Here is a 26,422-nt window from a genome sequence, read left to right on the forward strand (position 1 = left end):
AGCTTGGCTGATTTGGTACGGTGTGAGAGGAATGGCCCTGCCTGTACCCCCGGTCGGTTTTGCTTATGCTTTATTCATCTGAACCCTATTATACTTGAATTGCTGCTAAATTTTGTAATTATTCAAATTTATGTAACTCATATGTTTTGATTGTATTCATTTATACACAATTGCTATTATTAATAAATCACTGCTAAATTTAACTTTGTGATTTGATTAATTGGACAAAAACTAACACATCCCATAGAGTAACCCCAGAAGTTATGATAGTGTCTTCTCTGATCTCCCTCCCCACTGAAGCATTATTTATATTGTTTTCTATTCAGGAGGAGCAAAGGCAATGTTACAGATAATTTCCTTCAATGTTTAGATGGAGTTGAATTGACTAGTTATTAGCATAGATATGGGTGTGGAAAGTAATTAGAATTTTTGCATTCATGAAGCCAAGTTCAGTTTCTGGTTACTATCTGGATCACTCCTCTGCCTTATTATCTTCACTGTTTTCAACAGAGCATGTCCACGTGTCCATAGCACCTCTGTGCCACTCCATCCCTTGTTTCCTGTCTTCTCTGGAGTCATACACCAAGCCCCCTCGTTGTTCTGCTCTCCAGATGTGCAGACAGCCTGTCCCTGAGGAACTACGGCCAATGCACATCCTCCTTCTTGCTGAACTTTGGTTTTGGTCTTCTCTCCATGATCCTCTTGAAGATGATGAGATGCAGGGGAGTGTCAGGAGGAGGAGAAGGCAGTTCTCATAATAAAATGATAGAACGGTTTGGGTTGGGAAGATTAAAGATAATCTCATTCCATCACCTGCCATGAGCAGGGACACTTTCCACTAGTCCAGGTTGCTCCAAGACCCATCTAGCCTGGCCTTGAACACTCCCAGGGATGGGGTGTCAACAGCTCCTCTGGCTACTTCTCCTCCCTATGTTTGGCCTTGGAAGGACCCATCACACATCCCAGAGGAGATATTGCAGGCCCATCAGCATTACTTGAGTCCCTGGAAAGGTTCTATCCTCTTGGGAAATATCAGGATGATGCAGGAGAGTGGGAAGAGCCAGCACTGATTCACCAAGGGCAAATGGGGCTCAACAAACCTGATCACCTTCTAGAAGAGTCCCCAGCTCAGCCGGGTGGGGTGAGCAGTGGACATCGTCCACCTGGGTGTCTCAAAGCTTGTGATAGAGTTTCCCACATCCTCCTCCTGGAGAAAGTGATGTGTGAGAGTCTGGACAAAGGGTCTGTGCTGTGGGTGGGAAGTGTCTGGCAGGCAGTCCCCAGAGAGTGCTGGGAAAGGGATCCTTTCCAAACTGGGAAATCCTCAGAGTTGGTGGCCCTCAGGGAGCCATATGGGGACCAGTGACCAGGGGGTCAGTGTCCACAAAGGAGACAGAGGAGTCCTGTAAAAGTGACTTTATTAATGAACAAAGGAATATGTCTGGGGGGGGGCTCTCCGTCAATAACTGTAAGCAAGTAGAATTTCATTTCACAGCCACATCACACCCTCCTTCCTTCTCCTGAGATATTTGGAAGGTACAGACTTCCATATCCACCTATAAACATGCCCCCCCTTGGTTTGTAACCCACTCTACAATGTATGATACACGGTAATCAAAATTACCTATGTCTGCCCTGGGCAGAGAAGTTAACACTCATAACCCTAGTAAGTCTTTGTTTTTCTTCCCAAAGTTCAGGAGTTTAGCACAACCTTGGCTGAGCAGCAGTCCATGTCAATTAGTAAAGCTTTCTAAAATTAGTGTTACCTTGTCATTTCCTCTGGAAAAGTATCTGGCTTTATCCACAAGGAGATTCACACAGCCAGTTTTTAAAGACACATTAATCTTATTCCTGTCAGATTTATGATCAAATGGAGTAAATCAGTGGAGACACTGATCTCCTTGGTTCCACGAGGCCCTGCAGTGTCATAATGACCCCTTGGTTCCATGACTGGTCCGAGTTCCTGCACTCTCAGTGGCTGGAGGAGATGCCACAAGAAAGCCATACTCATAGTCCTGTCATCCATCCTGTCCCTATGCCCAGTCCAGCCCCACTTCTCTCTCCTTCCCTGCCACACACTTAGTGTGTAACACCTCCCCCCTCACCCGAGTCCTTACGTGTGCAGGTGTCCTGGTTTGAAGGACAGGTATCTGACAAAATATGCCAAAGCTTCTCTTGAAATGGAGAATATAAACACTCTGCCTCCAAATTATTATAATTTTGAAATTAAGGGACTCTCAGGCATAGATATGGGAATTAGGAACAACAGTTCTTTACTAGGAAAATTAAAATAGAAATACAGTATTACAAAGAAAAATCCCCAAAACACTGACAGAGTCAGAATACAACCTGGCACCCTGTGTCATGGTGTTGGTAGCAGTCCCATTAAATGGTGGCTGCATCCTCCTGCAGTGGCAGATGTGGTTCAGTTGAAGCAGTGGTCTTGTAGAAGATACAGTTTTTCTCTGAAGGTCCAGAGATTATATGGAAATGTCTGTTCTGGAATCCAGTGGAAAGAAAGTAACTTATTGTCCAAAATCTCAGATTTTATCTAGGTAGGAAAGGCTTGGCTCCTCCCCCTGTCTGGAGCATCTCCCAATGGGATGCTGTAATTTTATCAGTCATGCACTGGGATTCAGTGGCCCAGCAGCAGATGGTATCTTCCTGGAGGGAGGATGGGTTGTGGAAAAGATAAAGATAATTGCCCCATCTTGTCTTAAAGATGGCTCATTAGCAGATGGTATGTGCCATAGAGATAAGGAATCACTACCCCACACGGTTTTGACAGATGGTGATAGAATACGCATTTCTGGCCACATCAACCCAATACAGTTAAGTGACAATGGCATCAAGAGTGTGAGACAGGGCTGGTGCCATGGGGGACCTCTGGGGCAGGAGGCCAGAAGGGATTAATTCCCCACACGCTGCAGTTCCCTGTGCCAGCCAGGACCAACACCTTGTCCAAAGTGAGCACTCCCAGGCTCAGCCAGGGCCGTGCCACACTGCAGCTCCCTGCAAACTGTGGTGTCATGGGGATGGCTTATTATCACCATTTTCGGGGTTTTGTTTTGCTTTGTTTTGGTTTGTGCCCAAGGGTGGTGGCTGTCCCTGCCCACTCCCCATCCTCACTGGCTGTGGGGCTATCATGATGAATGGGAGTCAAGCTGGGGTTTCCAGAGGGAGCCAGAGTTGGGGTGGGAGGCAGCCCTCTCCCTTTTCGGCTCAGGTTGTTTGACTGGACATCCGCAGGCAGTATCTCTGACCAGGGATCCTACTGTTCCTGTGAGTTTTGCTTGGTTCTTTTTGGGTTTTGCTGCTTTGGCACTGTGACTCAGCTTGCCAGCTTGGCTTATTTTGCTGCTCTGCTGTTGGAAAACCCAGAGCCAGTGTATGCACACCAGGACTCAGGAAAACCCTGTTTCTCTCTGGGGGCTGCTCCCCTCCTCATAGCCTGGACCCAGGTTCCTGACAGGGCCAGTGAGAAATCTCGAGAAGTCCTTTCCTAGCTGTGTTTGGGAGCTGGGCTGCTGCTGCCTAGCCCCCACTATGCCTCTACTGCTGCTGCAGGGATTTTTTTCTGCACTGTAGCTGCTTTGTTCCTGCCTGCTGAGAGGTCTCACAGTCCAGCTGCAGCTGCAGAGTTTCTGCTGCCTCCTTCTTGCTGTCCTGGGGGAGCCCACCCTGTCCACCCTGTTGTTCCAGCCTGCTGCTTCTGAGGTTTCCTGTTACAGCCCCTTTCGCTGTCAAGAGAAGGCACCAGGACTGGGTGCTCCAGTGAATTTGTAAAGCAAGTGCCTTCTCCATCCCTTCTCCATCCCTTCTCATCCTTTCCCATCCCTTCTCCATTCCTTCTCATCCTTTCCCATCCCTTTTCCATATCTTCTCCATCCACCAGCTGTGCCCACCATCATTAAAGTGGACAAAGATGGCCGGACCAGAGCCACAGTGCCCCCTGCAGTCGGGGGGAATCATTGCACCCACCATGCCTGGCCCTGAGCCACCAGTGCCCCTGCTGGCTGTGATGGGAACTGCACCAAGGGGAAACTGCCCATGGCCAAGAGAAGGCTGATGCAGGATTTGGGAAGAGGTTAGGTTCTACAATTTCAATACTTAGCATTTAGTAAACTGGGGTTTTCTTGTTGGTTTTTTTTTTTTTTCAAATAACCAGGAGTTTTTTTCACTTTAATTCCCTGGTATCCATTTCTCTCTTTGGCAGAAGAAAAAATGGAATTATTGAAGCCCTTTCTCCTTAGAGAAAACAGCCATTGCAAGGCATTTTCTCCTGAAATTTTTCTTGAAACTGAGATGCACAGCAGCAGCTTCAAGGCCAAAACTTGAGTCACAGACAGTTTTCCACTCTTTATATCTAGAGTTCACCAAGAAATGTCCTGCGGTGGGTTGCCCCTTTCCGACAGACCCCCTTGCTGAGTCTGTCCCCAGGAAGAGCCACGTTTCTTCTCCTGTAGGGCAGCCTGTTCTTTCAGGATCCAGTGAGCACAGGGGCAATGGCAGCCCCTGAGGAAAGTGAGATTGCCTGTGGAGCTGCCTGATGCAAAACAGACTTCAGCCGCTGTGAAATTTTACATGTTCCCCAAACTGTCAATTAGTGCAATGAAATTTTGATGAACTCCATTGAGAATGACATTTGACCATCAATAACTATTTCTTTAGGTTTTCGCATTGTTTTCTACCTCATTGACTGTCAGGCTTTGATTGACACAATTTTTTCATGTTGGTTGTAGCGAATGAAAAGTCTGGATTTTTAAAATATTAGATGAAATGCAGGAAGGACTGCCTAGAGAAAGAAATAAGAAACTCAGTTAAACCAAAGAAGGATGAGAGAAGGCAAGAGAAACTGCAGGAATGTAATGACTAACAGCTGGTCCAGAGGCTTCACAGTTTTAAATAATCCTAATGATAATTTTATAACTGAAATATAACTAATTATATAACTATCTTAATTATATAACTTGACTAGTCTGGGCCATTGGACAGCAGATGCAGGCAGTTTAGGCAGCTATTGGCCAGTTAGCCAGAAGGCAACTAATTCAGTGAATCAGGACTGACCGTGTGGACTTTCAAAACTGTATAAGGAGCACAGTACTCAATAAAAGTTGACTGTTGTTGCATGAACTTCAGTGCTTTCAGTTGCATGCCTGTCTCTGAAACTGCAACACAAGAAGCTTCTTACCTCCAAACAGTTTTCCAAAATGTTATGGCAGAGAGGTAGCAGCAGAAATGCAGAACACTGTGTGTGTCCCCACACAGCTCGACTCCCAGAGCTCTGTCGTTGAGGAACACCTCTGGGTTTGCAGCTGCACTTCCAGAGGCAGATGAGATGCAGGTTGAGAGGCAGGTTGAGCTCTGGGTTGGAGCCCAGAGAGACCAGAGGCTCTGAACCGCCAAACTTTGCTGACAAAGGACAGAACCCCAGTGATGGCAGTGAGGTGGATGGACACTGAGAGACACAGCAAGAGCCCTGAACTGCCAGACACGATGGATAGCAAAGGACACCAAGGCCTGCAATGCCAGTGAGATGCATGGACACAGAGACTCAGGAGCAGAAGATTTGGGAGGAAAAGAAAGACTTGTGGGCTGGAAATGTGAGGGGGAAAAGCTGGTAAATAGGAGAGGACTAAATGGTGGGATATGTTAGGTTAAAAATGGGAAACAAGAGGGGGCAAAAGGAAAGGAAATGTCTGGGGGAAAAGGATAGGAAATGTCAGGGGAAACAAGAGGGGGGAAAAGGGCAGAAAACCTGAAGGGAAAAATCAGCAGGAAAATGGAGGGAAGATGGATGGAAATGAGAGGGAAAATGAGTGTGCAATAGAAGGGGAGAAAAGGTGAAAAACATGAGGGGACAGAAGGGTGAGAACCGTAAGAGAAAAAGTGATGGGAAATAAGGGGGGAGAAAAGGGTTGCAGAAGAAAAGGTGCAAAACATCAGAAAGGGTGGTAAAAATGACGAGCCCAAGGGACACTTTGCTCAGATGCACCAGCTCAAGCTGTTTCTGTGTCATTACACCATAAATTAAAGGCTTTGTGAAATCAGACATCTGCCATGGGAAACCTGGGGTGGAACTGATGAGGAAACATGGTCTGACCGTGTGAGTGGGGGGTGTGGGGACTAAACTGGGGACATGTCAGGTCACTGGAGCTGCCAGTGAATGCATGATGCAGGAAGAAAGTGATTTACCAAAATATGAATATTGGTCTAATACCAATACTCAACAGTGACGGACAAAAGACTCTCTAACAGTTTAAAGTTAGAAAGTGCATGTTTATTCAGTCCTGGGCAGGAGCGTGGGGTAACCCCCTAATATGCACTACAAAATCACAGGTGATCACAGGGTCTATTTATTGACAAAGCTTCAAATGATTACATATTCATAATACCAGCACCTCCCATTCCCCGCTTCCATGGTAATTAGTTTGAATGGACATCGAGCATGCGTGGTTGCCTTCTTGAATTAAGTTTTGGGTTGTTTTTGTGGGAAGAGGTCTTAAAAAGAGGAAGTAAGGCGAATCTTCCTTGCCCTAAACTCTCGACCTTTTCTATCAATGACAATACAAATGACTTCTGAGAGCACTCCAATTTCCCTCTTTCATGACTTTGAATAAGTTTTTTTGAATAAGATTGCACAGCTGAGCAAACATAAAATGACAGACAAACAATTATTTAAGTTTCAGATAACTGCTCCCTTCTAACTTCTAACTTTTAATTCTTTTCAGCAAGGTAACTAAAATCCTAATTTTCTAAGATGAGTGTTTCACCATCGAGGGGTGGGGAGCTACTCTGGCAGATCCCCTGCAGTGGTGTCTGTTGTGACCGGCCGTGCTCGCTGTCATCAGCACCCTGGCCCCCTTCTCCACAGCTGTCTCTTGCTAATCTCTTCTCATTTCTGGTCAAAATTATGATCACACCAATGCCAGTATGGTGCAGGGTCCTTTGTGACACTGTGTTACCTGTAGGAAAAGCCTTACAAAGTAAGGGCCTTGACACTCTTATAAAATCATGGTTCAGATTTGTTACTTTGGCTAAGTAGGAAAGGACTATGAGAAAGTGACTCAGCTGAATTAGAGGAAGAAAAACAAGTTATATAACAATTATGTGTTTACATCGTGGTGTATGGTGGTTGGTTGAATTACATTTGTTGTGCTTAAATGGAATGCAACTGATAATGGCCTAAGTGCTTTAAAAGGCCTGGTTTTTGCAGTAAAGATCTCTCTTGTACCTGCCAGGGAACTCTGTCACTCTGCTTCATACAACTCCCGAGACTCTGTGAAAACTCCCAAGGCAGGAGATTTTAACTGCTGGGAATGGAGCCCCTTCACAGCAGCGGTTCCAGTGACCCCACGTCCCGTTTGAGTCCCCACACCCCACAGCTGCACAGTCAGACCAGGTTTCCTCACTGCTTCAACACCAGGTTTCCCATGGCAGAGTCTCACGTCTCATTCCAGAAAGCCATTTATTCAAGGTGCAGTAACACAGGAACTGCTCAGGCTGCTCCATCCCAGCAGGACCCTGAACAAAGGACCCTGGTCTCATGTAATTTGTCTCTCCATTTCCCCTTTTTTATTCACATTTTCTGACCTTTTCCCCTCAAGTTTCCCACCATTTTTCCTCTCAGACTTCCCTCCCATCTGTCCCCTCACATTTCCTGTTATTTTTGGCCTCATCTTTCCTGGGTTTTTTTCCTTATCTTTTGCACCCACTTTTCCTCCTCATGTTTCCTCTCTTTTTCTCCTGATGTTTCCTGTCCTCTTCCCCCTCAAGTTTCCTGCTCTTTTCTCCCTTCACACTATCTCCCCCTTTTGCCCCTCACATTTCTTGTCATGTTGTCCTCTCATGTTTCCTGCCCTTCTGTCCCATTACATTTGCCATCATTTTTTTCCCCTGATGTTTCCCACCCTTTTTTCCCTTCTGTTTCACACCCTTTCTTTCTTTCTTTCTTTCTTTCTTTCTTTCTTTCTTTCTTTCTTTCTTTCTTTCTTTCTTTCTTTCTTTCTTTCTTTCTTTCTTTCTTTCTTTCTCTTTCTTTCTTTCTTTCTTTCTTTCTTTCTTTCTTTCTTTCTTTCTTTCTTTCTTTCTTTCTTTCTTTCTTTCTTTCTTTCTTTCTTTCTTTCTTTCTTTCTTTCTTTCTTTCTTTCTTTCTTTCTTTCTTCTTTCTTTCTTTCTTTTCTTTTTCTTTCTTTCTTTCTTTCTTTCTTTCTTTCTTTCTTTCTTTCTTTCTTTCTTTCTTTCTTTCTTTCTTTCTTTCTTTCTTTCTTTCTTTCTTTCTTTCTTTCTTTCTTTCTTTCTTTCCTTTCTTTCCTTTCTTTCCTTTCTTTCTTTCTTTTTCTTTCCTTTTTTCTCTCATTTCCCATCCTTTTCCTTCAAGTTTCCTGTCCTTTTTTGTCTTCCATTTCCCACCATTTTTCTCCCCAAGTTTCTTGCCCTTATTCCCTGCTGTTGTTTCCCACCCTTTTTCCCTCCTGTTGTTTTCTGGGCTTTTGTCCTCTCACATTTTCCACTGCTTTTCCCCCTCATGTTTCCCCACCATTTTGTCCCCTCACATTTTCCACCCTTTCCTCCTTACATTTCTCACCTGAAATTCTCACTGTTCTTCCTCAAGTTGCTCTGCTACCTTTACCTTAAGTGTTTCTATATTGCTTCAAAAATGTTGCACTATACTTGTGTATAGAGCTACTTGTGGTGCGGTCATCAACTTTTCCATAACAAAGTTTAAATAGATTCTTTATTTTATTTCAAAACCAAAGATATCTCTAACTAATATGTATAGTATATATTCACTATATATATAATTAATATACATGAGATAATATATTATTTACTCTTATAATTATATGCAATTATATATATTTATAATCCATGTAATTTATACATTTTGTTTACCAGTATAAATTATATATATAAAGTAATTCAGGTTCTAGAATTAAATATAGTTCAGAAGGGTCTGTGGCAGGGCTTGGATCCAGCCACACTGACTTCTCTCTTAGGATTTTAGACACCCAGGTCTGAGCACCCACGATCCTTCTCTCTGGCCTGCAATCTTTCAAATTCTGTGGAAGAAGCAGAACCCATGTGAGCCCCCGTGTCTGCACACCAGGGGCCATCACAAGGCCCAGGAGGAGGAGCATCGGGGGCATGTGGCTGTGAGCAGGGATGCAGCCCACCACAGCTTCTCTTACCTTCCTGCTGACAGATGAAGTGGGTGCAGAGGCCATCCATCAAGCAGTCATTCTGTCCTGAATGACTTGAGAAGATGGCCCAGTGGCTTCCCCAGGACTGGGATCTGGATCTCTCCACAGGCAGCACCTCTGTCCTTATTGGGACCAGCCTGGGGGAGGCCGGCAGGAGAGCAGAAGGGCTGAGGGTGGGCAGCTCAGCCTCGGAGCGGGAGCCAGGAGGGGACTGGCCATGACCCCAGGGTTATTCTAGACCACCTCACACCATGCTCAGGGGCTGTGGGGAATGGGCCCCTACTGTCAGGGCAATGGTGGAGTCAGCAGTCACGGGAATGCTGGGCTGCACGTTGAGAAGGAGCTTAGAAAGCCAGGACATCCTTTCACACCTCACAATTCAGCAGGTGTTTGAGTTTGTGTCCCTGACAAGCCTTATGTGAAGGTCCCTCTCTGCTCAGTGGCACCAGCAGCACAGTGTGCGCAGGGAGAATCTTGATCTTCGCTGCTTTTTTAGAAACTTCAGGATCAAGCTGGTCTGAGCTGCCAGGCAATGGATGGAGGCATCCTTCTCTCTTGCTTGCAGTATTTCAACTTCTGCAACACAAAGAGAGCCCAGATGAGCCCCTGTATGTGCAGAGACCCCTTGGCTCCCCCAGGCCCTGGCTCCCCACTCACTCCAGATGACATCAGCCAGGGTGTCCTCACTCTGCTCTCTCAGGTGCCGCGCAGCCAGCCCTGGGCACAGAGCTCCATCAGCCCCTGCTCCCCAGGGTACATCCAGCAGCGTGGCCCCTGGCCCTGCCTGTCCCCCTCAGCAGCCCGGGGCTGGCACTGGGCAAGGCGGCCACCAAAGCCACTCACAGCAGGCACAGGGAGGCCAAGCCCTGCCCGTGGCAGCCCCAGGGCTGGGGGGGACGGGGCCAGGCTGCCCCAAGAGGGACCCTGGGGACTGGGACTCACCAATGAACCTGAGGGCCGCCTCTCGCATGGGGGCCTGAGGGCTCATCAGGTAGAGCTGGCTGTCCCACATGAACTGTTCAGCCCTGCTGCTGTCCTTGGCCAGCTGGGGAGAGCACAGGGGTGTGGGCATTTCTAAGAGGCTCCCGGCTGGCCAGAGCAGCCCCTCCTGCCAGCACCCTGTGCCCCAGAGCCCTCCCTCATGCTGCAGCCATGGAGGGGACATGAGGAGGCTGCTGTTCTTGAGACAGGGGCAAGGGTGCAGCTCTGGGCTTTGGGCCCAGGACAGGCCCAGCTGCAGAGCTCACAGCCCCAGCATGGTGTGGTGGGCAGTCCTCGCCCAGCCTGGGGCTTGTCCTCACCAAGCACTCGCCCATCCTCCATGTCTGCTCTGTCTGCACCAGGTGCTTTAGCTCTTTCCACTTTAGGTGCTCTGCTATAGCCAGGATGGCTTCCCTGGAGGCCTGCAGGACAGAGGCTGGGAGGTGGCACCAGGGCCTGTGGAAGGAGGCCTCACCCCAATGCCCGGGATCCCCTGGGGGTGTCAGCCGCCCCTCTCTGGGTCACTGCCCAGCCTGGACATCGGTACCTTGGCCACACTGGGGGCCTGGTCACTCATGTGAAGGACAAGCCTGACCAGAGCCTTCCATAAGTTTCTTCTCATGGCCTTCTTGTCCCTCCGCACTGTTTTGCCCAGCAGGTCTCTGAAGAGGCAGATGGAGCGCTCCCGTACACACTCTTCCTCCTGGTGGAAGGAGGAAAGCTGAGCTTCGCACACAGCAGCTCCCTGCCCGCGGCCAGCAGGGGCTGAGCTGAGCTGGCTGAGGCGAGGGGCGATGCTGCGGGTCCCAGCCCAGAGCGGGCAGCAGCAGCTCTGGGCTGCAAGGCCCAGAACCCATCCCAGGAGAGCCCAGGGGAGCGGGACCTGCTCCCAGTGCTGTCCCAGGGCTGGGCTGCAGGGCAGCTGGCATTGCCCAGGGTCCCGCTGTGGGGCTCAGGCTCCCACATCAGCCTTACCGCATCAAAGAGGTGCAAGAGACTGTGCACCATCTTCACAGCCATGGGGCTGGCCTCACTCTTCTTCAGCTCTCCCAGCACATTTCGGCAGGCGTCCATGGCCATCATTGAAATGTCCCAAGACCGATCCCAAAGGAATTTCAGCAGCTCGGGCAGGAGGCCCTTCATTATTCTTGCCTATGAAAAAGACAGTTTCCATTCCGTGAAAACTTCTGTGGCTCTTCGGTCCCTAGACAGCCACCAGGCCACACCATAGCAGGCAGGGCATCTGGAGCAGTCAACCCAGCACCTGACTCACAGCCCAGGACAAACCAGCACCTTCCCTGAGACCTCAGACTCCAGGTGCCACATCTGTCCCTGACTGCAGCCTGCTCACCGTCTCGGCTCTCTCCGACAGCGTCACCAGGGCCCTGAGCACCAGATGGACCATTTCCCTTCTTGGAGAGCTCCAAAGACACAAGTTTTTGTATAGTGGACACACTTTGTAGTCCAGCAAATTACCATAGGCCAGCATCTGGAAGAAAGCAGAAAAGAGCAGGGGCAGAGGTGGCAGGGCTCCCCTGGCACAACTGCGGGCAAGGGCACGTGGGCTTTACCAGATGACTCACAGATAAGAAAATAAGGCAGGATTTCTGCTGTCGAGTGAAGATGTTGTTATGCCAGTCCTGCAGTTGGATATTCAGCTCCTTCAAAACCTTCTCCAGAGTCTGGCGCACAGAGAACATCCCCTTCCACAGACAGACTTTGTCACTGCAAGGCAGAGCGCTGTCAGCAGGGCTGCCCCAGCCACTGCAGCACAGCCTGGGCCAGCCCTGCAGGGCTTGGGTGCCCAGGGACCCTGCCCAGGCAGGTGGGCACAGCTGACAGGGTGTTCCCCATGGGGCTGGGAGCAGCGAGCTGGCTCTGGGCTGCCTGGCCAGCTTTGGCTGCTGTGGGCCTGGGCTGGCAAGCGTGGTAGGATGGAGGGCCCTGCTCCCTTTTGGGATCCTGCAGTGTTCCTTGGGTCTTGCAGCCAGAGAATCTCAGGTGCCTCTCCCCTCAGGGAACAAGCCCTCTGGGCTCTCAGGGCCAGTACCTGAATATTGGGGCAACCTCCAGAGCTGTCGCAATGACCTGCCCAGGCCACTTATCCACCATCAGGGCAAGCAGTGAGTGAAAGCTGTGAGCGGTTGTGTTTTTCTCATCACAGTACTCAAAGAGGTGTCTCACAATCTTTGGCACCTGCAGGGAACACAGGTGAGGCTGGTGCTGCCACTGCAGTGCAGCTGTGTCTTGGGCTGCCCTGCCCATCCCTCTGTCACGACTTAAAGGACACAGTTAGTTCGTCTCAAAGCACTGCCAAAGAAGGAAGTTCACATAAGATAAGCCACCACACAGGGTGCAGATTGCAAAAAGGAAGGCGATAATTCCAGCCTGAGCAGAGGTCTGGAATTAGCACACGGGACAAAATGTCACTGTGCAGACTGAGGGAAAAGCACAGACAGCAACCACAGCAAGACCCCACACCTGGTGAGGCAGGTCTGGGCTACCTGTCTGGACAAAAAATCCTTTGGGATTTTTGGGAGAAGGAAGGAACTGCTTACAGAAGGCCAGCCCAAGTTGTGTCAACAGCACAGATGCCTTGTGGCTACCCAGGACTTGGACAGATAAAAGTGGCACATTGAGAACACTTGGGGGGATCCCTGCAACTGAGAAGGTCAGTAGGGCCAGTGTGACACCACAGGGACCTTTGTGCTGGTGACAATCTGTGTTTGTAATCTGTGTTTGTGTGTCTGTCTCTCTTTCCCCCTCTTTCTCTCTATATCCCATTAATTCTTTCATTTAATCCATAGTATTGACCTTGACATATGGGTTTTTTTTGCACCTTAACTCTGGTTGAGGCATCTTTTAATGACCAGATCCTGACATTATTTGGGTGTCTGAGCAGGACCCTAACACCCTCTCTGCTGCCTCAAGGTGGCTTCAGCAGCCTCACACACCTGGCTTTGGGAGGGAAGGAGGCAGGAACCAGACAGGGCTCAAGGGCAGGGCAATCCACACAGGCCACTTACATCCATCAGCCACAGCTCAGGGGATTCCATGGCCACCTCCAGAAACTCCACTGGAGCATTCTTGTCTAGGAGGCTGGAGCGTCCCAAGATCTCGATGGCTGCAAGGACGACGCCTGTCCTCTCAGCAGGCCTGAGGTACCTCCCAAAGGCCTGTGGCAGGAAGGAAGGGATCAGAGGCCAGTGCCAGCCAGTGCCCCGAGGTGCTGCTTGGCTGGGCAGTGCCAGCAGCCCCGGCCAGAGGTGCTGGGCAGTGCTGGCGGCAGTGGCCACAGGAAAGCTGGCAGCAGTGCCCACGGTCCCTGTGCAGGGGAGGATGAGGATGGCCCCGGGGCAGGGAGGAGGGCTGGGCTCTCAGGCATGGGGTGCAGCCCCTGCAGAGACCCAGGGCTCGCTGGTGGCCAGCAGGGCTGGGGAGCTGCTGCTGCTGCTGCCTGGACACCACAGTTCCCTGCTCAGGGACAGTGGGAACCCTCTCATCAGGGACAGCCCCACGGGGTCTGTGCCCCCTTGCACACACAAATCCCCTGCTGATGCCACAGGTGAGAAGCCCAGCAAGGGGAAAGGCTCCTTACCTGAACTCTCCTGGTGGTGGGCATATTCAGCAAGGAGGTGATCTCAGATTCCCAGTATGCTGGGGGCTGGGCATGACCCTGTGGCAGTGTGACACCTAAAGAGAGGGGACAGCACCACTGGGGACATGGTGGCACCTGCACCAAGCACAACAAGGGGCTGTTGCAAGGCCCAGAAAGACAAGCAGGTGTATCTGGGGATGTGGCCACATGGGGATGCAGCCCACCACAGCTTCTCTTACATTTCTGCTCAGAGAGGAATGTCATGAGGGAGCAGAGACTGTCCAGTGCCATCAAGCTGGTTTCTTCTGTCCTGAACAACTTGAAAAACAGATGGCCCAGCAGCTTCCCAAGGACTGGGATCTGGATCTGTCTGCTGGCAGCACTGCTGTTCTCATTTTGACCAGCCTGGCGGAGGCAGGCAGAAGAGGAGCTGAGGGTGGGCAGCTCATCCTGGAGGCATTTGAGGCTGTGACTGTACCAGGGCACAGGGATGGCCTGGCTGGAGGGTAGCAGGTCCTTACCTGCAGAGAGGAAGGGTCGGCCAGCAAATGGCTCAGCAGCCTAACCCTGCCCATGACCCTCTCCTGCACTGCCACTGTGTCAAAGAACAAGTAGTCCAGCAGAACCTGGGAAGAGAGCAGCTGCAGGTGAGCCCCACAAGCAGACTCCCACTCCAGCAGCAGCAGCAGCTCAGCCCTGCTCCTGAGACACACTTGCACCATCCCTCCAGTCTTCCTTATGCTCTGGGGGATGTCCTGGTTCTGGCTAGGACAAGAGCCAGGAAAAGACTGGACACAACCCTGGGCTCCTTCCCCTACAGAGAGAGGAACAGCCTCTGACCCCCCCACTCTCTGCACAGGCCTGACCTCCAAGATGTCCTGCAGCATCTCGCTGGTTTTGGAGGCAGGAGAGCTGAGCACCATCACCTCCAGCATGGTGTCCATAGCATGCAGGGTCTGCAAGGGTGACAGAGAGCAGTGGCGGTGATTCTGCTGTTCCTCCCACCGCCAGAAGACTGATCTGAACTCCCAGTGTGAGGGGAGGGACACAGGAGCAGGTTTTGTGCTGGGGCAGAGCAGCCAGCATTCCTGGATGTGGCTGGAGCCTGGCAAGGGATGATGGAATGAGGGTAGGAAAGGGAAGCTGAGACCATGGCCTGCCCTGTATTTTTGGTCCTAAGGCAGCATGGGGTGGCCAGTAGCAGCCCAGAGGGACTGGAAACTCCTCCACTTCACCCAGCATTTACCTGAACATAGAGGGATGCTTCTAGGCTCTGCATTTCCCAATTTGGACGAAGGAAAAAGATTCTGTCAAAGCAGACCCGTAAAAGTTTTCTGCTCTCCAGCACTGTTCCGATGGTGCTGCAAAGAGAGAGGGGCCCAGTTGGACACTGGTGCTGGGAGCAGTGCCTCAAGGTCTCCTGCAGCACTGGGCAGGGCTGCCAGCAGGGATGGGCAGGTGGGCACACAGCACTGGGCAGGGGTCTGCGGGCCCTTGGGCCAGTACCTCAGTCCAGCGAGGGCGAGCATGGCGAGCCGCCGCACCTGGGTGCAGATCTTGTACTTGGGCTCCAATTTCAGCAGCACCTGCAGAGCACAGCTGGGCTGGAACCTGGCTGCTGCCAGCACCCACAGCCACCAGAGCTTTGCCCTGCCCAAGTGGAGCCCTCACAGGCTGCTGGGGGTCCTTGCCCCCTTCCCCAGAGTGCTGCATGCCTCCTCACCTCGATCATCTCTCCCAGCTTGTATCTGCTGCAGAAAACATCCAGACCCTGGGAGAAGCCACTGTCCTTGGCTGCTCTGCACAGGATGCAGATGCTGTCAAGGAACTTCAGCTTCAGGTCCTTGTCCTTGAGCTGGGGGACAGACACAACAGGGCAATGTGAAGTGTGGACACCCAGCCAGGAGGACCAGAGCCCTGGGGTGCAGTGCCCTGTGTGCAGCTGCTCAGCAGAGCCAGCACCCCTGTCCAGGCACAGCCACCACCCAGCGAGCCGTGGGTACCTGGTCTGGACTGCTGGCAAAGGCATGGATGAAGTCCATGGCTTCCTGTGCATAAACAGGTACCCAGCTGGCATCTGGAGGGGCAGAGAAAGGAGAGCTGCAGTGGGTGCTGTGACAGGACAGAGCAGAGGAAGGAGCAGGAGCTGCAGCCCCTCTGTGCCAGGGCTGGTGTCCCACCCTGTGCAGCCCCGGCATTCTGGCATCACTCCCACCCCTGCAATCCCCACTGCCCGTGTGCCAGGGAAACCAGATCACAGCCTGGGGACCCAGCCCTGCCCAGTCCCACAGGGCCCCTCACTCACTGGGCTGCAGTGGCTGCAGCATGGCCAACTCGGGGGGCTCCGCTGCAGAGCTGCTCTCCTGAGGAGCCACCACCTCCTCCCAGGCCACCCTGGGCTGTCTTGGAGGTCTCTTCTCCATTTTACGTAATGGAGAAAATGTATAAATATCGGCAAGGGGGAAGGTTGGGTGAAATATCTCTCTCCCTTCTGCAGGGACAAGAGGTGAGCTGTGCTCGCGGGCTCGTCGCCAGCTGCGTGCTCCCGTCCTGTCCCGTTGCTGTCCGGCAGGACACTGCAGCCTGGGGCTGGTTCCAGCTCAGCACAGCCTGGGAGCTGTTGCTAGGGGCAGGTGGCTGGGTCACAGGGAGCCCTTTGTGACACCCCAGTTACCCCCAGTATGATGCTCCCACTGAAACATTCCAAACCACGCGCTGCTCCCTTCTCCCAATCTCCCTCCTCTCTGCCGAGGGATGGAGAAGAGAACTGCAAGCAAAGAAATGAAAGGTCACAGGTTGAGCTAAGAACAATTTACTAAAAGCAGCAATGAAACAAAGTGAGATCCCTGATCTGCCAAACCTTATGGATGACAAAGGAGACCAAGGCCTGTGATGACAGCGAGAGGGATGGACATGGAGACACCCAGCAGGAGTGGACAGCTCGAGAGCAAAAGAGAAACTGTGGGAGGGAGACATGAGGGGACAAAAGGACAGGAGTGGGAGGGGGGAAAACAGTGGGAACTATGAGGAGAAAAGGGCATGAAACATGAGGGGGAAAAGGGCGGAAAGCATGAGGTAAAAAATGGGAAACATGAGGGGACAAAAGGGCAGGAAATGTGATGGGATCAGACACTGGGGAATATGAGGGGAGAAAAATGCAGCAAACATGAAGGGAGGAAAGGGGCACTAAACCTGAGAGAAGAAAAGGTTGGGAAATGGATGGCAACAAAGGACAGTAAACTTGAGTGAAAACAACGGGAAATGAGAGGAAGAAAGTGTGCAAAACAAGTGGAGAAAAGGTGGAAAATGTGAGAGAAAAAATTATGGGAAATGTGATGGCATGGAAGGACAAGAAATGTGACAGGGAAAAATGGCAGAAACGTGAGGGGAGAAAAGGGCAGGATATGTGAGGGAAGAAAGGGAAGGAAACTTGAGTGGAAAAAGACAGGAAATGGGCAGGAAAAATGGGTGCGAAATGTGAGGGTGAAAAAAGGCAGAAAACACGGGACCAAAATGATGGGAAATGTGAGGGGACAGAAGGGTGGGAAGCATGAGAGGAAAAGTGGTAGGAAACTTGAGAGGAAAAGGGCAGGAAATGTGAATAAAAAGGGGAAATGGCAAGACAAATGACATGAGCCCAGGGTCCCTTGTTCAGAGTACTGCTCAGATGCAGCAGCTGGAGCTGTTCCTGTGTTACTGCACCTTGAATTAGTGGAATGAGACATGTGAGACTCTGCCATAGGAAACCTGGGGTTGAAGCAGTGAGGAAACCTGGTCTGACTGTGGGGCTGCAGGGTGTGGGGACTCAAATGGGGACATGTGGGGTCACTGGAACCACTGCTGTGAAGGGGCTCCATTCCCAGCAGTTAAAATCTCTGGCCTTGAGAGTTTTCACAAAGAGTCCTGGACCCAGGGTTCCATGTGTCCCCTCAGAGCCATAATGTCCCCATGGTTCCAGGAGTCCCTGCAGTGTCACAGATGAGCAGCACTGCAGTGACAGCAGCACCACTGGAGGGGTTGCAGCAGCTGTGGAACAGCAGGGGAGAAGTTGTGGAACACAAATCCCATGAGCAGTTGCTGAGGGAGCTGGGGTTGTTTATCCTGGACAAGAGGATGCTCAGGAGGGACCTTCTTGCTCTCTACAACTTCATGGCAGAAAGATGCAGCCAGGTGGGCATTGGTCTCTTCTCCCAGGGAACAGACAGGACAAGAGGACACAGCCTTAAGCGAAACACAGGAAGGCTTAGCCTGGACATTAGAAGGAATTTATTCACAGAATGGGTGATTGGGCATTGGAAGGGGCGGCCCAGGGAGGTGGTGGAGTCACTGTCCCTGGAGGTGTTTAAGGAAAGAGTGGATGTAGCACTCAGTGCCATGGCCTGGTGACAAGGTGCTGTTAGGTCATCGGTTGGACGGGATGATCTCAAAGGTCTTTTACAACCTAAATTCTGTGATTCTGTGGTTCTGTGATTCAATGGAGCAGCAGTGGCACATGGGTGGAAAATCGTGGCACAGGCCTGGCAGCCGTGCAGGGCTGGCACAGGTTTGGCAGCAGCAGCAGAGCAAGAGCAGCAGCCGTGGAACAAGAGGGGAGCAGGGCAGGAGTGGATAAGGAGCAGAGGAGCAGCGAGAGATGAGCAGCGCTGGAGCAGGAGCGCAGCAGGGGTGGCACAGTGGTGGGGAGCAGAGGAACTGTGCTGGAAGAGCAGCAGAGCAGCCCTGGAGCAGCTCCTGAGCAGCAGGGCAGTGAGCATGGCAAGGTGCAGCAGTGGGGCACAGCAGGCACAGCCAGGGAGCAGTGGGGCACAGGCCTGGCAGCCGTGCAGGGCCGGCGCAGGTGCCGAAGCTGCGGGACACAGAGCGGCTGCGAGCGCTGTGTCCTGCAGGAGCCGCCCTGCACAGCAGAGCCGTGCCCCTCAGGCTGCCCCAGAGCGGGGAAACAGCAGCTGCTGCTGGGCTGGGGCAGCTGTGCATGGCCTGCACCTCATGGGCACTGGGGGCTCTGATCCTGCTCACTGTGGCCGCTTCTGTGCTGCGGGACCCTTCCCGTTCATCTGGAGTCATGAACTCAGGAGAAACTCAAAACCAAAGGAATCAAACTGCCTTCTCTACTGCAGGGAAACACATCTTGCTAGAAGCTTAATGATTTCTGATTTAGGAACAAAAGTGGGTCAATTATTGGCATGTGGTTTGTTCTAATCCAGGAAGAATTTCCAAAGTACTGTGATTTGGTGGTGAAAATGAGGAACATGCCTCATCAACTGGATATTGCACACAGAGTACATAACTATTTGCGGTCATCATGATCAATAAAACAACCGGAATTCTTTTCCCAATTTCACTCTCTTCCTCTCTCTGGGATTAAGCCTCCACCACTCCCTGCAGGTCTGTTTCCCATAATCTGCTCCTCGGGAAAGATGTGATCCTCTGGGATGCGAGAAATGAGCAGTGGGAAGAGGGAGGATAATGGACCACTTCATGTGCACGCTCTGTTTTTGTAGCCTCTGGATTTCCAATGGTCAGAAATTGTCATGTTCTAAAGTATCTGACCAAATCCCATATTTCTCATTTTTGCCCTGGCAGAAAACCTTCCTTTGGCCCTGTTTAGGAGCTGACCCTTGGCAACACCTCATTGCAGATGCTTTTGTGTTGGTTTTGCTAAGGCATGACAAGAAAATCATAAAAAGGGGAAGGGATGAGGGACAGGAAAGAAACAATTCCTTTCTTTTGTCTTCCTTGTGGAACATCTCCTCCAGAGGTTGTGCTGCAGTCAGAGACGTCCCAGCTTTGCTGAAATTATGTATTGATTATTCAGGAGAAACGGCCCCAGGCTCAAAGGGGTCAGGGTGCTCTTCAAGGGATTATCATCTCCTCATACCACTAGAGGGGATCAGGACACCAGTGTCCCCACAACCTCCAATCCTAAAAGACAAAATCCAGAATGTTACCTCTGGTGCCCACTGGGATATGAGAGGGGTCCTATCCCCACAACTCTCCCTGCAGGCACTTCTCACCCAGGCATCCTGAGAGGCAGCCAGGTGCTTCTACTGCAGAAGACCTGCCAGATTTTCAGCCACAGGGGCTGGGGAAAAAAAAAAAAAGACTGATTAGAGACACACTGGGCTGGGCTCAATGGCAGGTGAAAGCAGAAGATCCTCGGGGAAGGGGCCTAGGGGAGCAATGGGGTGCAGGAGCTGCTGTGCTCCTGCCCAGAAGTTCTGGGGTCCTGGCCCAGAGGCACAGCTGGGGCAGGGGCTGCACCCTGGATCATCCAGGGGGTTCTGGGGTGACAGGGATGGAAATGCAATGGTTGGACCCAGGGCACAGGGTCCCTGGGAAAAATCCATGGGGCAGGGGTGTTGTCTGGGATGTCAGTAGGGGTGCACTGGGCTGTACTGGGACAGACTGGGATAGTCTGGGGTGTGGTGGCCATGCCAGGGAAGGCTCTGACACTGGCAGAACTCGTGGTGTTTAGACCCACCAGAGATGTTTCCAGGATTGTGACATTGTCTGAATCCGTCTGCAGAGAGATCAGGAGACCTCAGTGGTTACTGGGATGTCCCCCGTGTCTGACACAGATGGGAGAACCAAACTGCCCCCCAATTCCCAGATTGGATGCCCTCCAATGCCAGCACCCCACTCACCTCCTGGAGATCATCTTGGGTTCCTTCAGGAATGCCTGGGAAAGGAGATCAAAGACTGGGCCTTGTGGGGCTATGGGAGGACAAGGGTGCAGGGAACAGGGCAGGGGCAATGGGGTGGGAATTCAGGGCTGCCAAGGAGGTCTGTTTGAGGTGGGGGAGACCAAAAGACACTGGGGTAAAAAACTGGCGTAAATTGGGTAAATAAAGAGACTGGGCTGAAAGTGTGGAAAGGACATGGTATAAAGTACAGAAGAGGAGAGAGGAATTGCAGTGTAGGGATATAGGACTGCAAGAGAGGGGATTGTGGGGACAGAAGTATGAAGACAGATGATGACAAAACCAACAGGTCTGGAAAATGGTGTGGGAGTGGGGATGAGTCAGGAAATTTTATAGGGGAATCCAGCTTCAGTGGCCAGGAAGAAAGGCAAATGATTGAGGGGGGACATGGAAGGAAAGGCTTTGGGAATGGTCAGTGCAAGAGCGTTTGGGGACCCTGGATAGGACAAAGAGGAGAAAGCAAGGAGGAAAGGTCACAAGAGACCAAAAGGATGGGATGGGATGCTACAAAGGGCAGGGTATGGGAACGGTGTTTGACTGGTGCCTCACCTTGGCCTGTACAAGGGGGGCACAGCACGATGGAAAAGAGCAGGGCCACGCTGAGCACAGCCACCTTCATCTTCCTCTTGCACTGGGCAGCGCTGGCTGAGACTGCAGCAGGGCAGGAGCACCTTTAGCCCTGCCAGGATTCCTCCCTGCCCCCTCCCCAACAGCCCCCAGACCAAAGCCCAGCCTAGCACAGCCCCCAGCCCTGGCCACAAGCCCAGCCCTGGCACAGAGTCCATCCCAGCTGTGGCACAGAACCAACCCCCTTGCCCATCATCCCTGCAGCTTGCTGCACGGGGCAGCTGCCCCTGGAGGGAACTGGGCACCCGGGGGGGCAAGGGGAGCAGGCAGGGAACCCAGGGCAGCTTAGGACCCTTTGGGGACAACCCCCACTCCAACACAATCCATCCTCCAACAGTCCCCAGAGCCAGATCCCCCATCTCCTGCTGCCCCTCTGCTCCCAGAGCTTTTCCTGTGGGACACCCCAGAAATGACCACAGCCCCAAACCCAGCATGAAGGAGAACAAGGGGAACAAGGGATATGTGATCAGATGAGTAATTGGCATATCCAATCACTGGAGACACTGGGGAGCACTGGGCAATGTTGATCACCTGCACAGAAGGCTGAGGGTTAAGGAATTGCTCAGGTCTGGCACTTCCCACATGCAGAAATCCTCATTATTCCTATTTCCCTACAGTCCCAAAACCAGTCCAGTCTCCAGCTCCAGAGCTGAGTCCAGAGGGGAATATGCCCTGCCCTGACCCTTCTGTCACACCTTCAGCCTCTGTGCCATCACAGAGCACCTGGGTCCTACTCAGCTTCACATGGGTGTTTCAGGGACCCCATCTCCAACAAGGCTCCCACTCCAGCCCTGTCCCTGCGTGGGACTTGCCCACAGCTCTGCAAAGCCATGGTCCCCACAGTGTCTCTGCAATGCCCTGGCCCTGGGCCCAGGCCAGCACTGGCCCAGAGCAGGATGTGCCCATCCCAAGGGACAAGGGGAAGTGAGCACTTCTCCTAGAGCAGTCACTGGAAGTTAATTGGGCAAACAGAGATGCCCTGTGAGGAGGAGCAATGTTGGTCCCTGCCAGCATCTCTGATAACCCCTGTTTACCCAGGGCCTGAAGCACCAAGGAGAAATTCACAGTCTTGGGCTTCCAGGAAGGGAAATCCACAGTGAAGTGGCTCCTGAGAGCTGTCCCTGGCTGTGTTTGCTCACTGACATTCCAGGACATTAGTGAAGGGTTCTGCTTCTCTCTTTCCACAGCGACACTGGATCCATCAGAGATATGCTGTGGCCCAGCTGGGAAAACATTTCAGGCCACTGCCTTGACTGTTCTGGAACTACCCCAAGGAGTCCCAATGCCCACAGAGGAAGATTTTCCTCTGAAATGTTGTTGCTTTGTGCCATGGAGGAGAGAGCAGATTCCCATGGGGAATTCTTCCAATCCCCAGGTTCTCCTCTTTGTCCCAATAACGGTTCTCAAATGCAATCCCAGCAATCATTCCCAATGCCTTTCTTCCTTTTTTCTCCTCAGTCCCTTGCCTTTCTCCTTGGCCACTGCGGCAGTACCTTTTGATACCATTCTCTTTTCCCCCCTCTACTTCCAAATCCTCTCCCAGTCCCATTGGTTTTTTTCCTCAACCATTCTATTTCTTCTGTTTCTGCCCAGCCCCTCCCTTTCAGTCCTGTGTCCCTAGACTGGAATTTCTTTATCCTCTCCTGTATTCCACATAGGGCCCCTTCCAGAACCCCTTGGGCTCTTTGGGTCACCCCAGCTCAGTGTGTTTGGGTCTCCCCACCTAAAACAGAGGTCCTTGGAGGCCCTGAATTCCCATTCCCAATCCTTTGCCTCTGCTCCCTGCACTCGTGTCCTCCCACAGCCCCACAAGGCGCAGTCCAGACCAAGCCTTTGTTCTCCTTTCCCAGGCACTCGTGGAAGGAGTCCAAGATGATCCCCAAGGTGAGTGGGGTGCTGGCATTGGAGGGCATCCCCTCAGAGAATTTGGGGTGGCAGTTCAGTCCCCCCATCCCTTGCTGGCACCAGGCACATCCCAGTGACAACTGAGGTCTCCCAATCTCTCTGTAGATGGATTTAGACAATTTTGAGTTCCTGAAGACACCTCATGAGTTCTGCCAGTGTCAGAGCCTTCCCTGGCATGGAAAGAAACCACTTTCTGCATTTATCACACTCGTAGGGCCATTCCCCCGTGTGGATTCTCCGGTGTTTGATCAGGCTGGATCTCCACCTGAAGCCCTTCCCACATTCTGAGCACTTGTGGGGCTTCTCCCCATGGTGAAGCTGCTCACGCAGCCCCAGCTCTGAGCTCCGGCCGCCTCCCCGGCCCGGGCTGGCTCTTTCCTGCTGGGATCCCCGGGCTGTGCGTTTGCAGCCCCTCCTGCTGCGGGATCTGCGGGGCTTTTCCTCCCCGTTGCATTCCTGCGCCGTGGAGCCGCTGCAAACGGCCTCTTGCCCGAGGCTGTGCCGCGGGGATTTGTCCTCCCTGCTGTCCGTGCTCAGCTCCTTGTATGGGGGAGGAAGGACAAGGAGAGGATGGGATTTGCCTCCGTGCCAGAGGAAAGAGCAAGGAGATCCCCCCAGGGCTGTGCTGCAGCCGGGGCTGTGCTGGGCTGGGAGATGGAGCAGGACACAGGGGGAAAGGGGCACTGACTTCCTCCTCACCTGCCTGCGGCTCCCAGGCCATCGACCTCGTCCTCATGGCCTCCTCCTTCTCCTCTTCGGTGCTGAGGGTTGGGAAATCCTGGTTTGGGGAGGAAAACAAGGGCTGAGCGGGTTGGGTTTGATGGTGGCGCTGCCCAAGGGCAGCTGGAGCAGTCAGCGCCCCTTTCAGCCTCGGGGGCCCGGAGCCCGCTCAGCACCAACCTCCCGCACCCCTCCAGGCTGCCGGGGGTCCCCCGGCTCCGGGATCGCCCCTCTGAGCTCTCCCCGCTCCGGGGCTCCCGCCTTCCCCCCCGGCTCTGCCGGGGATCCCCAGAGCCGAGGAGCCACCAAGATCCCGCCAGGGCCATTTCCGCCTCGGCTTTGGGCTCCTGCAAGATCCAAATATCCCCTGAAACGAAAAGTAAAACCCTCCCGCAGCCCCCGTGATGGATTTGGGGCGAGCTCCCCCTCCCCGCTCACCTGCGGGTTTTTGGGGAGTGATGCTGCCGGACCCGGGGAAACTGCGGCCTCAGCGAGCCGGCGGGAGAAGCCCGTGGTTCCAAAATCGCTCCTCCTCTTCCTGCCGCTCCTCCTGTGTCCCTCCTCTTCCTCCCGTAGCTTCTCTTCCGTCTCTTCCCGCTCCTCCTCTTTCTCCCGCTCCTCCTCCTCTCCCAGCGCAGCCAGAGCCGCTGGAACTGGGGTGCCCAACGCCCTGAGAAACCCCCAGGTCCCTCCCAGGACCCCTCAAATCCCTGGAATCGAGCGTCCCCCGCATCCCCTGGAAGATCCCCCCGTGTCCCCAAGCAGGTCGTTATTTCACATCTCTATTTTTACCCTGGTTTTGGGTGTTTGGGAAGGACAAAGAGAAATGCAGAGAAAATCCAGGCCACGGGGAGAGTGTGCAGCCCCCATCCAGGTGTCTTCCCAACACGGATCAGCAGCACCAGGGCTCAGGGGGGCTCTGCCCACCGGGGGTCCCTGGGGATCATCCAGCGCGGATCCTGCCATGGGGATGGAGCTGCAGCAGGGCACTGTCTTGGTTTGACAGACAGGTGTCTGCTGAGGAGCTCTGGAGCTTCTCTTGAAATGGAAAATGTAAACTCCCTCCCTCTAAATTAATATGACTTGGAAATTAAGGAGCTCTCTGGCAAAGGTATGAGATTTAGAAGAGCAGTTTTTCACTGGGAAAATGCAAGTATAGTAATATAAAGACCAAACCATTGGCAAGGTCAGAATGCAGCCTGTAACCCTGTTGCTCAGGGTGTTGGTTACAGTCTGAATAATGGTACCTATAGTTTTCTTGGAGTGACAGATGTGGTTTTGTTGAAGCAATGATTTTGGAGAAGGGTGTAGTTACTTTTTTAACATCTAGTGGTGATGATGGTAGGCCTGGTCTTCTTTTGGGAATTTAGTGGGAAAGGTTGCTCTGATGTTTCAAATTTCAGATTTTATTTAGGTAGGAAATGCTTGGCTTTTCTCCTTGGCTGGGGCATCTCCCATAAGGTATAACTCCTTGTGGGGAGGAGTTCTGAGGGATGGGTCATGGAAGAGATAAGGAGCCCTGCTCCACCTGGTTTCAGCAGATGGTGATAGAATGTATACTTCTGCTTGCATCTTGCATTGCAACTTAAGACATGATCTACTCCTTATTCTATTACCATCTGCATCCTATCTTAAATAATACCTTCTTTCAGCTCTGCTATATATTTTTATCCACGGTGAAACTTTACACACAGTTCTCACTTAAGATTAGGTTTTTCTGTGGTACTCAATGGGTTTCTTTATCTTTCTGCATTACCTACTAAGTGTAACTAGGTTTTTGAGCAAAAACAAATGTATGGATTGGTTTGCCTTTGCTTGAGGTGGGCCTAATCTAAACAGTCTTAAAATACCTTTTATGTGCACTACAGAGACTTTATCCCCATCCACTGTGTGCCAGGCTTCAGACTGGGCAGGACTTGCTTGAGTGATGGACTCTCAGGTGTTGACTATTTAGGTGTCTTTTGTTAAGTTCATTTCTCAATGTTTGGATGTTTCCCTGCCAAGTGCCTTTAGGGTAATTTTAAGGAGTCTGTTGTACAGTTCAACTTTCCTGGCAGCTGGTGTGTGATAAGGGATATGATCTATTTATTCAATATCCTGGTTTTTGGCTGAGGTGTTTCTAAGGCTGTTCTTGAAATGGGTCCTGTTGTCTGACGATTCTCTCAGGGGTGCTGTGTCTTTATAGGACTTGCTTTTTTGGGCTTCAGACAGTGTTTTGAGTAGTAGTGTGAGGTACAGTGTAGGTTTCTAATGATCTAGTGGTGGCTTCTACAGTTGTGATCACGTAGCACTTGCCTTGGGGGGTTTGAGGCAGTGTGATGTAGTTCATTTGCTGGGCTTCTTTATACTTATATTTGGAATACTGCCCCCCATATTAGAGAGGCCTTATCAGCTTGGCTTGCTTGATTTTAGCAAGTCTTACAGTTATGGATAACTTGAGATATGGAATTTATTGTTAAATCTGCTTTTTAGTTTTGTGCCTGCTTATAGGTGGCATTTTGTCTTGATGGCTTGAGGCACTGTGGGCCTATTGAGCTAGGAAAAACTCTCCCTTATGTTGTTAATTTAAATTTATTGGTGATATCTCTATTTTTGCAGCTCGATCTACTTGCTCCTTGTTTTAGTGTTCTTTATTAGCCTGACTACGTGGCCGTCTACATGATGGACTTTGACAGACAGTTTGTCTG

The 26,422-nt window shown here is 51.7% G+C and overlaps 1 long non-coding RNA gene across 1 annotated transcript in view; it reads right to left on the reverse strand.

Moving 5' to 3' along the window:
- LOC306815472 overlaps window positions 1-24,210 on the reverse strand; it is a 43,733-nt gene extending 19,523 nt beyond the window's left edge. The window contains exon 1 of the long non-coding RNA XR_013777405.1: window positions 24,174-24,210. This is a non-coding gene — a long non-coding RNA (uncharacterized lncRNA). The remainder of the gene's footprint in view (window positions 1-24,173) is intronic.
- Window positions 24,211-26,422: the final 2,212 nt, after the last annotated feature.

This window comes from Erithacus rubecula (assembly GCF_903797595.1).
Source record: "Erithacus rubecula genome assembly, contig: scaffold_138_arrow_ctg1, whole genome shotgun sequence".
NCBI classification, from domain to species: Eukaryota; Metazoa; Chordata; class Aves; order Passeriformes; family Muscicapidae; genus Erithacus; species Erithacus rubecula.